Below are 14,487 nucleotides of genomic sequence, written 5' to 3' on the forward strand. Positions count from 1 at the left end.
AATAAAGATTATGTTATGGCTTAAAGTGGTATTTGTTGTATTTATTCTTCAGGAGTGAATAACTGAAATAATGGTAGTTATATGTACTAGACAGAGAGGTAGATGTACAATGATGCTCAAAGTTCAGTTCTCAAAGTCTCGTTTGTATACAAACGGCACAGCTTTGGCTGCATGATGTAGTTCAGGTTCGTGCAAAGTTAGGACTCACAAGCCATCTTTTCAAACTTTAAAGAAAGGAAATGATTCTCTTATTTAGCAAATCATGCCTTTCATACACTACTTCTGTACTTAAAAGCAAACCTGACAATTTTATTTCTAAATTACAACCATCTGCTACTCACAACAAAGCCCCAGCCCAGCATCCACTGCAAATCTTGCAGACAGCTGAGAATCTGGGCCTGTTATAGACACAATATTTGCTTTTTCACATATGCACATGGCCCATTCTTATTATTGTTCTTTGTTGCTTCTGCCTGGAGCCTTCATGGTCAAACCCAATTGTCTTAACTATTACTAAATTTTTCTAGAGCACCCAACTCTAAACTCAAACTACTCTTTCTAAGAATATTTTATGCTCCTGAGTTCTAAAAAACACTGAATCTTTAGTTTTAATACCTTGTAAATTAATGTAGAGATCCAATGGTACCATTGATTCTAAGTGATGGAACCCTTTTCTTGCATGTCATCAAGTAGCATTTTTTTTCTGTATGGATTTTCATTTTTCCTGTCACCATAGACAATACCTTTGGCTTTTTCTTTCTCTTGGAAGTTGCCCTACCTGTGATAAGGCAACTTTCATGATAGTTATACAAGTGATCAATATACAATAGAGTTGTTAATAACTGTTGAAAGGAATTGGAGGATAGCCTGGGCTAAGAGCACTGTCATAGTCAGAGTTCCCTAGAGGGACAGAACTGATAGAGTGAATTAATATTTAGAAAAATGATTCATTAGAATGGCTTTCAGGCTGTGGTTCAGCTAGCCCAGCAATGGCTATCTACTAAGGAAGGTTCAAAAATCTAGCAGTTGTTCAGTCCTCATGGCTAGATGTCTCAGCCGATCTTCAGTATATTCTGGAATCTGAAGCAGTATACTCTAATGCCAGTGAAGGAACTGGTGTGCCAGTGAGAGCAAGAGAAAGAGCCAGCTGGAAGAGCAAAAGCATCCTTCTTCCATGTCCTTTATATAGGCTGCCAGGAGCATATCTAGGTCCAGACTAAAGTTGAATCCCCTCAAAAAACTGGATTAAAGTTATATATTACCCCATAAAATTAAATGGAATAATAGGGACTCTTCCCACTTCAAGCTATTTAATTAGGAAAACATTCTTCACAGGTATATACTTGTATTTTCAGTAATTTCCAATGTAGTTAAGTTGACCAACAAGAATAGTCATTACAAGCACCCAGGAGGAGACCACCACAGACATGAATTTATGGTTAACACAACACGCAGACTGCAGGCAGATTTAAAGTTTACAGATACAAAATATGCCAGGAATTCGAGTTAAATATATATGTTAAAATCCCAAAGTGGGGTGGGAAATGAGAGAGAGAGAGAGAGAGACAGAGACAGAGAGACAGAGACAGAGACAGAGAGACAGAGAGAGACAGAGAGAGAGAGAGACAGAGAGAGACAGAGAGACAGAGAGACAGAGAGAGTTGGGAAAGGACTTGAAGAGTTCTTACCTGTTTTCAAGAAGTGTAGCATGGGCTGGGATAGACTTTTGCTTCAGCAGTAGGTGGTTGTAATAACCTGGTCAGGTTTGAATTGGAGAACAGTTAGGAATTTTCTGGTAATATATTGGATCCTGAATAAAAAAAAATAAAAAAAAAAAGAAGTGTACACTCTTTAAGAAGAAGCATATTTTTGTCATGGGGAAAAAATAAACAACAGGGAGTAAGTAGCCTGAAAACTCATCCTGAATTATTCATGTGAAAACTGTAGAGAAATTGTGAAGATTAATTTTCCATGCTTGTTAAGTAACTTGAAGGGAAATATGGTTTGTTTATTTGACAGACTATAGGTTATGGGTAGTCTACTGTACCACCTTAGAAATTGTAGCTACTTCACCCTGGTTCCTCATCCTAACAGTGAAAGGCACCATCAGGCACACATGGGGCTTTATCTTGAGGTCACTAGGGCCCTGTCTTTACCCTTTGAGATGTAACAGCATGAGTCTGCCACATAGACAGTTGTTATATGGAACATTAGTTTAGAGACCCTTATTGCCAGAGGGATTGAGATAGAAATTTATAAGAAGATACTCTGGGATCCTATTGATATTGCTGGTTACTAATATATTCTCCAATATAAACTGTTATATATCCTGTACTACAATTTACCACAAATATTCTGTGCAGAAGCTGAAGTGTAGTATATTGAATCATATTTAATCTATGTTTTGATTATGGGTCTAATAAATCTTCTTTTCATTAGTTTGTTGTGAATTTTAATTTAGTTATTAAGAATGGTGTTTTCAACACAATTGCCTAGATAAAATGATGATGTGGCTACTTTTCAGCTGTGTGACTTCCTGCACAATTGATTTCATCTCTCCAACTTCCAGCTATAAAATCAGAACAATAGTGGCCAGCACTAGATTACTGCAAAAGTTATGCACAATAGTTGCACATGGCACTTGGCAGATAGCAACTACTAATTCAATTGAGGATATTAGCCAACATTACTTGAATTGCCCATTAGCCAGTCTGGGTCACACCTCCATTAAAACAAAGCAAAAGCAACAATAATCATTATAAAAGAACTAATAAGCACATGCTTTCCTGTGTTCTGGAAATTATAATAATTCTCTGTTTATATTGCAATGTGTTAAATATTCAGGGAATCCCTGGAGAATTTCATCCTTCCTCTTATCGTTATAAGTGAGAAATGAAGGAAACTCAGGCCACACGGTCTTTGAAAGTACGTTCTTCTTTCGGTACAGTTCATTAAACTGTGTCCTTAAGGTCTTTAATTATTTTTTATTCTTTTACATCACAAATAATAAAACATGATAGGGATTTTATTTCTCAAAATATTATGTGGGTTTTTTTCTCCTTATTGAATCAAAGAAAAGTTCAGAAAAAAAAAAAAACCTTTATATATGCTTACTTGGCCTTTAAATTTGTGGTGATTTATACTGGAAATGAAGCTCATTGCACTGATTAATCTTGCTTTTGCCTCAGCAGCAAAATGATTTCAAAACACACCTGCTTATCCTCAATTCTGCTGGCACTCTTCCATGATGTTCTGAATTCATGGGTCAGCCTTCACGCCCTTCAACTTTGCTGTCTCCATTGCGTTAAAAAGCAACTCTCATAGCTCTTGTTTCTTGGGTTGGCTTCTAGATGCTTTCTTTTGAAAGTGAGTGGCTCAAGCTAAATATTGCTTATTGTTTAATCTGGTCCATGTAATGGATTGCAAGTTCTGTTTTAATTTTTTAAATTTAAATAAGTAGTTTTTTGTGAGTTAGTTTGATTTTAGTTGTAGATTATATATCTCCAAATAATCTCAATGTGCTCACAACAAATATAAAAAAATCCTGAAGTTTTACAGCTGAGTATTTAATGATGTTTCCTTCTAATGTTTAATTGCATAACAAAAAGCAATTTAAAAATAAACCGTATTTATTTAACCATATGTTGTGATTTCTTCAAACTTTACCCATTAGTCACTAACTGCCCTTAAAAGGCCTTCATATCAGATAATCTTAGCATGAATAAAATTCTTATTTGATTACATTTTATTTTATTAAAAAGATTCCACCTGAATCTTCTCAATATCACTTGATTATGCACATCTATTTTACATGCAGATCAGGAGTCTTTAACTATTAGTTTTTGATTGGAATCTCATGCACTCCCTGTTTCTTTCAAGGAACAAATTATCAATTGATTTGATGGATAAAAAGGCCCTAGCTACGTCATAAAATGTGAATTGGAGCAGTAAGTTTGATAAGTATCCAGTGATAAGCATCTGATTCTAGCTCTGTTCAGGATACCAACAAGAGGACTGGATGGTTCTTGCTGGTGCAAACACATGAGGTAAGAATAGTAGCAAGTGGGGCTTTGGTTCTCGGGAGTTGGGGTCTGAAGAGAGACTACTAGAGAAAAGAGGTGAGAGGAAGGCGTCATGGGGTAAAAGATTGTAAGAACTGGCTGTGAGCGCTGGCCAGCTGGAATAAGAGTGGCCCAAGTGGAACATGGCATATCATATCTCAGGGTTATTTACAGGGAAGTACACAAAATAGCCATAGAGTGTTGATATCTGTCCAGCTCTAGTGCTAATTAAGGTTTATTATAAATATAAAAGTTTTGTGTCTTTTATCTGGGAATGGATGATCCAAAGTGTGGTAGAAACCTCTGATTATTACCACAACATGGAGGTGGTTACACTTCATTGTTGACCAGAACTGATAAAAGTAACAGCTCGGGATATCTGTAATGCTATTTCCTGACACATTTCAATGTTGAGGTTTCTGGCCTAATCAGTGGGTTAATTTCTCAGTAATCATTAAGATAAATAAATTATTGGAAGGTGGTAGAAGATAGGAGTCTGGGTATTTTTGGGGAAGGTAAGCCCCTGGTATCATGTCCCTGGGACTTCATCTAACCCTGACCCTTAGCATATCCACTGCTCATATTTTATGCCTACTATGAACAGCCTCATCACATCCTGGTGTAGACTTGGTGGCTCAAGGCCACAAGTCCAAGAAATCATCTACTAAGCCTTATGAAATCGTAACATAGGACTAATACCTCTTCCTTATATTTTTCTATTAGGTACTTAGGATGCAATAATGAAAATGATAGCTAATACAGCTAAGCTGAAAATAAATTATTCTTCTACAAATATCATAGCTCCCAAAATAATAATCACAAATGAGAGTCATTTCAATATTTGCTAGGTACGAATCAATTATCTCAGTCAAACAAATTTTATATTTTATTTTTAATTACTGCCAACTCTCAAGTAAAAATGTCTGGTGTACTGAAAATACTAAAGGCACACAGAGAAAAACAAAAGCAAATGAATAATGAATGATACGGAATATTTTATCACCTCTTTTCCAGTTGGTCTTATTTTATCAAATTTATTATGATTTCATTTCAAATACACCACTTACTTTTTTCCTCTTCTGTTCTTCCCATTCCATGTTACTCTCTTCCATGACACTCTTCAGTTATCAAGTTTTTCCAACATGTGTGTCTCGTTACTAAATTGTGCAGGTTACAGGTCAACTGGCAACTTTACAAACGACTTCAAAAGCTTGATCTCTCTGCTCCAGTCCCTATGATCAAACCCTGTTTACTATGTGCTGTGAAAGAGACAGGTATGTAGCAACCAGAACCACAGCAATCCTGTCTTCACCCTCCCCAGCTCAGCATGTCAAGTGGGAGACTTGACAATCTGTCACTCAGGAAGAGAGAGGAAGAGAGGGATGGGAGAGTATGTGTGTGTGTGAGAGAGAGAGGGAGAGAGAGAGAGAGAGAGAGAGAGAGAGAGAGAGAGAGAGAGAAATCCTGAGAATCTTCAGTTGGAAGTTTGTAGTTCAAGAGATGTGAATACTGGGGACCATTATGAATAGACAAATGTATATGTGTATGCGTATGTGTATATGTATGTATACATATATGATGTATATGTATATGATGTATATGTATATGTATATGATGTATATGTATATGATGTATATGTATATGATGTGTATGTATATGATGTATATGTATATGTACATGATGTACATGATGTACATGATGTATATGATGTACATGATGTACATGATGTATATGATGTATATGATGTATATGATGTATATGAATATGTATATGTATATGTATATGTATATGTATATGTATATGTATATATTGATGTATATGTTGATGTATATGATGTATATGATGTATATGATGTATATGTATATGTATATGTGTATATGATGTATATGTATATGTATATGACGTATATGTATATGTATATGTATGTGTATGTGTATGTGTATGTGTATGTGTATGTGTATGTGTATGTGTATGTATATGTATATGACGTATATGTATATGTATATGTATGTGTATGTGTATGTGTATGTGTATGTGTATGTGTATGTGTATGTGTATATGTATATGTATATGTATATGATGTATATGTATATGATGTATATGTATATGATGTATATGTATATGATGTATATGTATATGTATATGTATGTGTATATGTATATGTATGTGTATGTGTATGTGTATGTGTATGTGTATGTGTATGTGTATATGTATATGATGTATATGTATATGATGTATATGTATATGTATATGTATATGTGTATATGTATATGTATATGTATATGTATATGTATATGTATATGTATATGTATATGTATATGATGTATGTGTGTGTGTATGTGTATATGTATATGTATATGTATATGTATATGTATATGTATATGTATATGTATATGTATATGATGTATATGATGTATATGATGTATATGATATATATGGTGTATATGGTGTATATGATGTATATGTGTCTGTGTATATGTATATATTTATATATATGTATGTATATATGTGTATATATATGAGTGTATGTATATATATGTATATATATGTGTTTGTATGTATATATATGTGTTTGTATGTATATATATGTGTTTGTATGTATATATATATATATATATATATATATATATATATATATATATACTATTGAAGGGCTTACATATTTACCTAAGAAGCAGAAAGCAAATGTCCTATTCAATTTGAGGAATAAGTTTCCTCAGATTAAAGCAAGAAGGAGAAGAAAGGAATTTCATGTGTCTGTTTAAAGCTGGTATTACTTTCTCATGTATTTATACCACATTTTCTTACTCATTCATATACTGTAAGAATTCTGTTCCCTAACTATTGTGTCTTCAGAAGCAATGAGCATTGATGTACAGGTGCCACTGTTAGTAGAATATGGTGATGTGTTACAGAGTCCTGTAATTAGGTCATATAGCATCTCTATTCTAGTTTTATTTGAAAATCCTCCAGAGTGATTTGCAACCGTCTGTACTACTTTATACTCCCACAAACAGTGCTGGAGAATTCCCCAGTCACCACATTCATGCTAGCAAGTACTGTCAACTGAACTCCTGATGATAGCCATTCTGACTATGGTGGAACCTTAGAGTAATTTTAGTTTGCATTTACCTAAGCAGTATGGGTGCTGCACATTTTTTTCTAAATCACATTTTTGGTCATTTGCATCTCTTATTTAGAGAATTTTCTGTTCATTTTTATAGTACATTTTTTGCTAGATGTCTTATTTGCTTAATGCTTAGGTTTTGAGTTCTTTGTATATTCGAGATACTATTATTTTGTCAGTTAAACAGCTGGCAGGGATCTCACATTCTGTGGGCATCCTATTCACTTGCTGTGAAGCTTTGTAGTTTCATGAGATCCATTGTAATGATTATTGGCCTTATTTACTTCTCTAGCAGAATCTTATTCACAAATTCCGTTCTTGTGGCCACACACTTACGCAAATCCCCTATTTTTAATAGCAGTTCAAAATATCACATCTTCTGTTGAAATCCTTGATCCATTTTGAATTGAGTATTGAGATATAGTTCTAATTTCATTTTTTGCACATTGAAATGCAAACTTTTCAAGAACCACTTGTTGAAGATGATAGGTTTTCCCCTATATGCTTTTGCATTATTATTAAAAAAAATAAGGTAACTGTAGATGCATCTGAGTCTTCAATTCTATTGCACTGATATAAGTGTCTGCTTTTATGCCAGTACTTTGTTGTTAATACTATGGCCCTGTAATATACTTTGAAATTAGGTGTTGTAATAACATATGTAGTGTTGTCTTTGGTTTAGATTTCTTCAATTATCCTGTGACTTTTATGCCATCTTATGAACTTTTGCATCCCCCTAGCCCTACCCCACCCACTGCTATGGCTGTGAAGAATAGAACTGGAATTTTGGTGGAAAATGCATGGAATATGTAGGTAGATTTTGGTAGGAGCGTAACTTTAAAACTATTAATTCTTCCATTCCATCAGCAAGATTTGTGATGAAAAATGAAATAAAGGATTTGCAAGTAAATGCATAGAGCTGGGAAATTATACTGAGTGAGGTAATTCAGTCTCAGAGAGGCAAATTCCATATGTTCTTTCTCATAAGTTTATTATAGCTTCCAAGCTCTTATTTTGTGTATTTAATTTGGAGAACAAGTAGAAGCCAAGTGGAAAGAAGTTTTCTAGGATGGTATGTTCAAGAAGGGAGAATGGATGATTACATGTAAAATGAAAGTAGAAAGGTAAAAGAGTGCCAGAAAGACTTAAGTAGAAGGAGTGTGGGAGTGTAGGAGTATGCAGAAATCAGGAGATGAAGAGAAGGTATAGCCCACAGAAAAGAGAAATAAAAGTTATATTGAAACTTACTGTCTCACAAACCAAGTTAGATGACAATGAAGAGATATTTGCATATATCTTAAAAGAAAGAAGATCAGGGGGCTATTGAGTGCTAAAGCATTAAGATGGGATGTAGCAAGAGAACAGAGAACAGAAGAAAATGGTGAGTTACCCAAAATTGAGAATCTATTATAAAGCTTCATGAAAATCCACTTATTAGTAAGGCAATTGCAAAATATAAATTTAAAGATAGTTTGAACACATTTACCCTGTGTAAATAGGCAATACCAGTAACAGAAGTCATGAGTTATTAGGAAAAAATATAATGCATGGGCTATGTTTTTATGAGTTATTGGTCAAGGAGGCAAAAAATTCTCTACAACAGCACAAAATTGCCATTGCCTTTGGTTACCCATAATCGTGACTACATGATTAGAAGACCCAATCACTGAAGACACCACACACTTTGGCTGTGGAGAAATCAATCTCAAAATCAGTGAAAAACCTCCCCCCTGCTGCAGAGCATTTTTCATACCATCAGGAGGTATGCAAACTGTTGCTGGAGAGAAGGCATCAATAGTCTCAACTGGTACTGGACACGCATAGTACAGCATCAGCCTGCCGGGCAAGAAGTGCCTAGTAGCACAGTAGTGGAATGACTTCTCTATGGCATCTTACTATATTGTGACTAGATTTGAGGCCTTCTCTGCAGGAGGATATTTTCTGTCTGGTACCTTAGTCCTGGTCAATATCTCACAGCTGGGGAGGTTACAGGCTCTAGGGTGGAACCTGCTATTGTTATTTTCCTAAATGGTCGTTTTGACAAGTTGCCTTCTAAATATTTATATTTATATCCATAAATTTGTGCTGCTCTCAACTTTGGTGAATGCAGCTTCTTTCTGCACTGAGAAGCAATGAATGGAGAGATAAAAGGCCTAAGAGGTTCGTCTAAGTTTTAAGGATAAGTGACAGAGTGCTTAGTTCTAGTTGGAACATCTATGTGAAGCATAGGTAGATCATGAAATGGGGGTAGGAAGAAAAAGAGCTGGAGGACAGGGAGAGTGCCATGAAATGCTGTCTTCTGGACATACTATGCCCATTGTACGTATTTACTGTATTACAGCAGCTATGGTTACCTGAACAAGCCAACCAAATCCCAGAATAGACGAACTACAAGATTTCTAAGCTATGTCTCTTATTGATTAGAAGTGGATTGTTATTTTGAGGAGAAAGAGAGGTAATCATTCTGTGCTGAGGCCATGGTCACTGGAAGGTTTTCTTACAGTCCTGTGGACAGCCTCACACTCATGCACATATGAATAGTACTAACTAAAGTTAATAAGATATCAAAAATAATAGACATAAACTTTGGAGGGAAGCATGTTGCAGTCACATCTGGGGAGATGACCAGAGAAATATAAATATGATATCTTATTGTATATATGTATAACATTTCCAAAAGTTACAAAAATGAGAAATAAATCTGTTTGTTTGTGTTGTTTTGTTTTGGTTTTTTGTTGTTGTTGTTGTTTGTTTGTTTGTTTGTTTGTTTGTTTGTTTGTTTTTGATCTCTTAAGTTTTGTCCATAGAGTCTTGGGAAGTTTATTATTCTCAGTAAAATATTCGGCTTTTGATTCTTAGCCAATAAAAGGAGAAAACCCTGATGTAGTAAAAGAGGTCAACATTGTAATATCTCAGAACACTGGATGTATAAAGATGCCAACTCAAATGAGACAGGACTTACTGATTATAGCAAAAGAGTGCAATGCTTCTCATTTGCGCTAACAGCAGAGAATAAAGCGTCTAAGATTCCAGGGTAATAAGAACAGGGTTGACAGGAGGGATAATGTAACTGGTCAGCACTACCTTCTGTGCATTCTTCCCAAGACACACTCTGAACACCCAGAAAAGCATTGCACAAAGCAGGATTCTCATGGCCTTGCATCATCACTCAGGAGAAAGAAAAATCACTAATAGGCCAAATTATCAAACAACAGGTGTATATGTGAAGAGCACACATAATATGTTAAATAAATGTCAGATCAATGGACCTAGACGCACCACTAAGAAAAAGATACAAAAGTAAAAACAATATGTAGATAATATGCTTGGGTTTCTGTCAACACAATTATTAGACATAAATTCACAGCCTTAGGTCATCTTCCTGATAAACAGCAATAATTAGATTAAGTAATTATGCAAAGTAGATAGCAGAGGAACAAGAGATTATAAAGAAACATAAAAGCAAACTATACAAATACAAAGCAAATTTTAAGAAATTTGTAAATAAAAATGGTATGATATATAGACTTATGAAAATTAATTTAAATGAATGTGGTTATTATCTAGATTAATCCAGAAAAGCAAATAAGAGAAGAAATCTTCAAAATAACAAAAGATATAATTACTTATCCAAGAATGAAAAGAAAATTATGTACATGAGCTCACATTATTAGGACGATTGAATTATTAGGATAGAGAGACAGCTGGGTAGTGACTTGTGTTTGCTGAGTAATGATCTGAGTTCTGACCCCAGTATACACACAAGTCATGTGAGATCTCACACATCTTGTAATTCCCACACTGTAGGTGACAATGACAGAGTGATTGTTAGGGTTTGTTGACTCCATGTCTAGCAGAGAAATGTGAGCTCCATGTTCAGGAAAAGATCCTGTCTCAAAGAAATAAGGAAAAGGGTGATACTGCTGGAGGAGCCCTGAAGCTCTTGTCCTATATGAATGTCGATACACACACATGCATATTTGTAGACATGTAACACATACATGCACAGAAACAAACAAACAAACACAAACAAATTATTTATTACAAATATAATCACTTCTGAAAATGATGGTCATATCTCAAAGAGCAATTATGTATCCACTATTTACATAGGGTCTCAAAAATGGCCCATAGTTTTCCAAATTGGATGGCATATCTCCCTCTAGTCAACATTGTCTACCACAGGGTTTCTCCATCTAAGAAAATGACAAATCTACTGTTTTCCTAGTTTCTTAAATGAAAAACTTAAAGTCTCCCTAGCATTGTTTTCTTATATCCGGTACATTTTTTTTTTCCTTTTCTTTTTTCTTTTCTTGGATTTTTTAAATTTACATTTCAAATGTTATCCCCTTTCTCAGTTTCCCCTCTGGAAATCCCCTATCCCATTCCCCTTATCCCTGCTTCTATGATGGTGCTCTGATACTTTTTTTTGTCCCCTTTCTGGGATTCCAGAATCCAGTATCTATCCATTTGAACATTGTAGTTCTAGCCTGTCTCCACTGGAGGCACACTCTTCTTGCTGTCCTATTGAATCAGCTTTCTTTATTGTTTCTGATGTCAACTTTTAATTTTTTAATTTGTTGTTGTTGTTGTTTTAATGAGATGACAGAATCATCTGTATTCTCTATCTTGTTCATAGTAAAATTAAAATCCCTTGAATGACCTAATAGGTTTGCACTCTACATACTTCTCTGATCTATCTTTTGTCTCTCTCTTCTGATTACCAACAACACTCTGCTGCCATTCTATTGTATTGCACTTACTGCCCCACTGATCCATTGGAATGGATGTAGGTTACACCTTATAGAGCTTATTAAGTTATAAGCTCCAAAATACTTTAAAATAAAACTTTCTTTCTATCCAGGAATGCTTGCTTCTGAACTCAATCCAAAATCATAAGTAAAAATATACAATGTTTCTGATAATAATCATTCCAATGTCATTTTAATATCTCAAAGCAGAAAACTAAAAGCTTAAGCATCCCACAAGAGTCATAAGTGAATACACAAATTATGTTTGAATTAAATTGAATGGATTAATTAAAGTGTGTGCTAATATTTAAATAGTTGGAAAGATTTTTTTTCTATATACTTCTATTACTGTCTTAAGATATAATGGGCACATATTTCTTTTCTGTGGAGAGCTTTTGGGGACACTTGCTTCTAGGCACTTGGCAGGAAATTGTTATCAGATCAGGACAAAAGAAGTAAACTCAAGGTGAGAATCTGACTTTGGACCACAGCTCAGGAAATAGGCCTGGATTAAGAAACTTTACATTTGAGTTAGTGCAGAGCTCAGAGCAGGCTCAGCTGAAGCACTGTGGCAGTCCTTTTGCTGTGGCCATCCTGACTAGCCCCTAGGAAGGTGTTTATAGGATTATGTCTATTGCCTTGCTTGTTCCTCAACCCAGAACTGATCTTACCATTTTGCATGTACTTAAGTGGTATAAAAGCAGACTGGAAAAAAAAAAAACAACTTGCCTCAGAACTGGCTGGAGTCATGCTATAATGTTGTCTAATTGTCTTTTTTTCTTTTTTCTTTTTTAATTAACCTTGCTTCTTTGCAGGTGAACCTACTGACTGACTGAGCTGGCTCGGTCACTTTTCTAATAACCAACACATACAGTTAGATACTTTATAAACAGTGGACCTCTGTTTGTTACAGATCTGGGGACTAGGAAGACCACATATGAAGCTCAAGTATATGTGAGGCTTTATGCTTTCCTGTTTCTAGGAAACAGGAAAAGTTTAAGCTGATAAGGTTAGAAATGGAGCACAGGACAGTGAGCCTTTTATTAAGAACGCCCTGACCATCTGCAAGTTTACCTTTCAAGATATAGCCCTGAAGTTTAATTTCCAACATGAATTTTCAAGGGATTCAGATTTAAGTCATAAAATGAACACACCCCTACTAGTATCCCATGCCATACCAAATATAATAAATACATAATCTGCCATAGATATTACATAGTAAAAACTAATAAAGGCTTTGTTTTCAAACTTCAATTAAGCTCTTATCTAAAGATTTTAATTGCCATCTTTTTCTATCTACTCCAAAACTTTGAAAGTACCACTGACTTTTAACCAAAATCTTATGAGAAAGAGTTTAAAAGACTTTACAAAAACCACTCTTTCCAATTCTGTTGATCCACTGCCATTGTAAATATTGTTTACCTTTACCAACATCTTGCTTACAGGACAAGCACTCACATAAGCTTAATTATGGTCTCAGTACATGTGACATTCTAAGTCTTTCCCACGGAAGGATGCTGAGGAAAAAGTAGTCTAGTTCATTGTGCCAATATTCTTCTCAATATTCAGCATTTCTGGCTTGACAGCTTTTATGCTGTGTGTATGAAGTGTATGTGTTGTGATTGCCCAAATGGATTATAAATACTTGTAAAGGTAAGTATATGGTTTAAGATTGACTACCTTCAATACATATTGTGATACTAAGATCATGTTTTATATGATCGAATATAGTTTATTCTCTGCATCATCCTCTCTTATTTATCCTGGTTCTCTTTTTATAAAATGCAAAACTTACAACACCTATTTTCTCCGAGGTGCATATTCAGAGTCCAGAAAGCAGTATTCTTTTTTTCCCCCTGGAATCTTGCTAAAATGCAGCATCCTGGACCCTCTTCCACACCTTAGTCCTTTTGTATGCCTTCTGCATTTGAATATAGCTCACAAAGTTCAGGAAGCTTATTGACGCTTAAGAAGCACCCCATAATCAGCATCCAAACGCTGACACCATTGCATACACTAGCAAGATTTTATTGAAAGGACGCAGATGTAGCTGTCTGTTGTGAGACTATGCCGGGGCCTAGCAAACACAGAAGTGGATGCTCACAGTCAGCTAATGGATGGATCATAGGGCTCCCAATGGAGGAGCTAGAGAAAGTAGCCAAGGAGCTAAAGGGATCTGCAACCCTATAGGTGGAACAACATTATGAGCTAACCAGTACCCCGGAGCTCTTGACTCTAGCTGCATATATATCAAAAGATGGCCTAGTCGGCCATCACTGGAAAGAGAGGCCCATTGGACTTGCAAACTTTATATGCCCCAGTACAGGGGAATACCAGGGCCAAAAAGGGGGAGTGGGTGGGCAGGGGAGTGGGGGTGGGTGGATATGGGGGACTTTTGGTATAGCATTGGAAATGTAAATGAGTTAAATACCTAATAAAAAAAAAAAAAAAAAAAAAAAAAAAAAGAAGCTCCATCCTGAAGCTGGAGCTGGAGGTGTGCTCGGTGGCAGAACACTTGCTGGGTATACTTGAGGAAACCAGATTTTAT

Source organism: Mus musculus, chromosome 14 (genome assembly GCF_000001635.26).
Source record: "Mus musculus strain C57BL/6J chromosome 14, GRCm38.p6 C57BL/6J".
In the NCBI taxonomy this organism is placed as follows: Eukaryota; Metazoa; Chordata; class Mammalia; order Rodentia; family Muridae; genus Mus; species Mus musculus.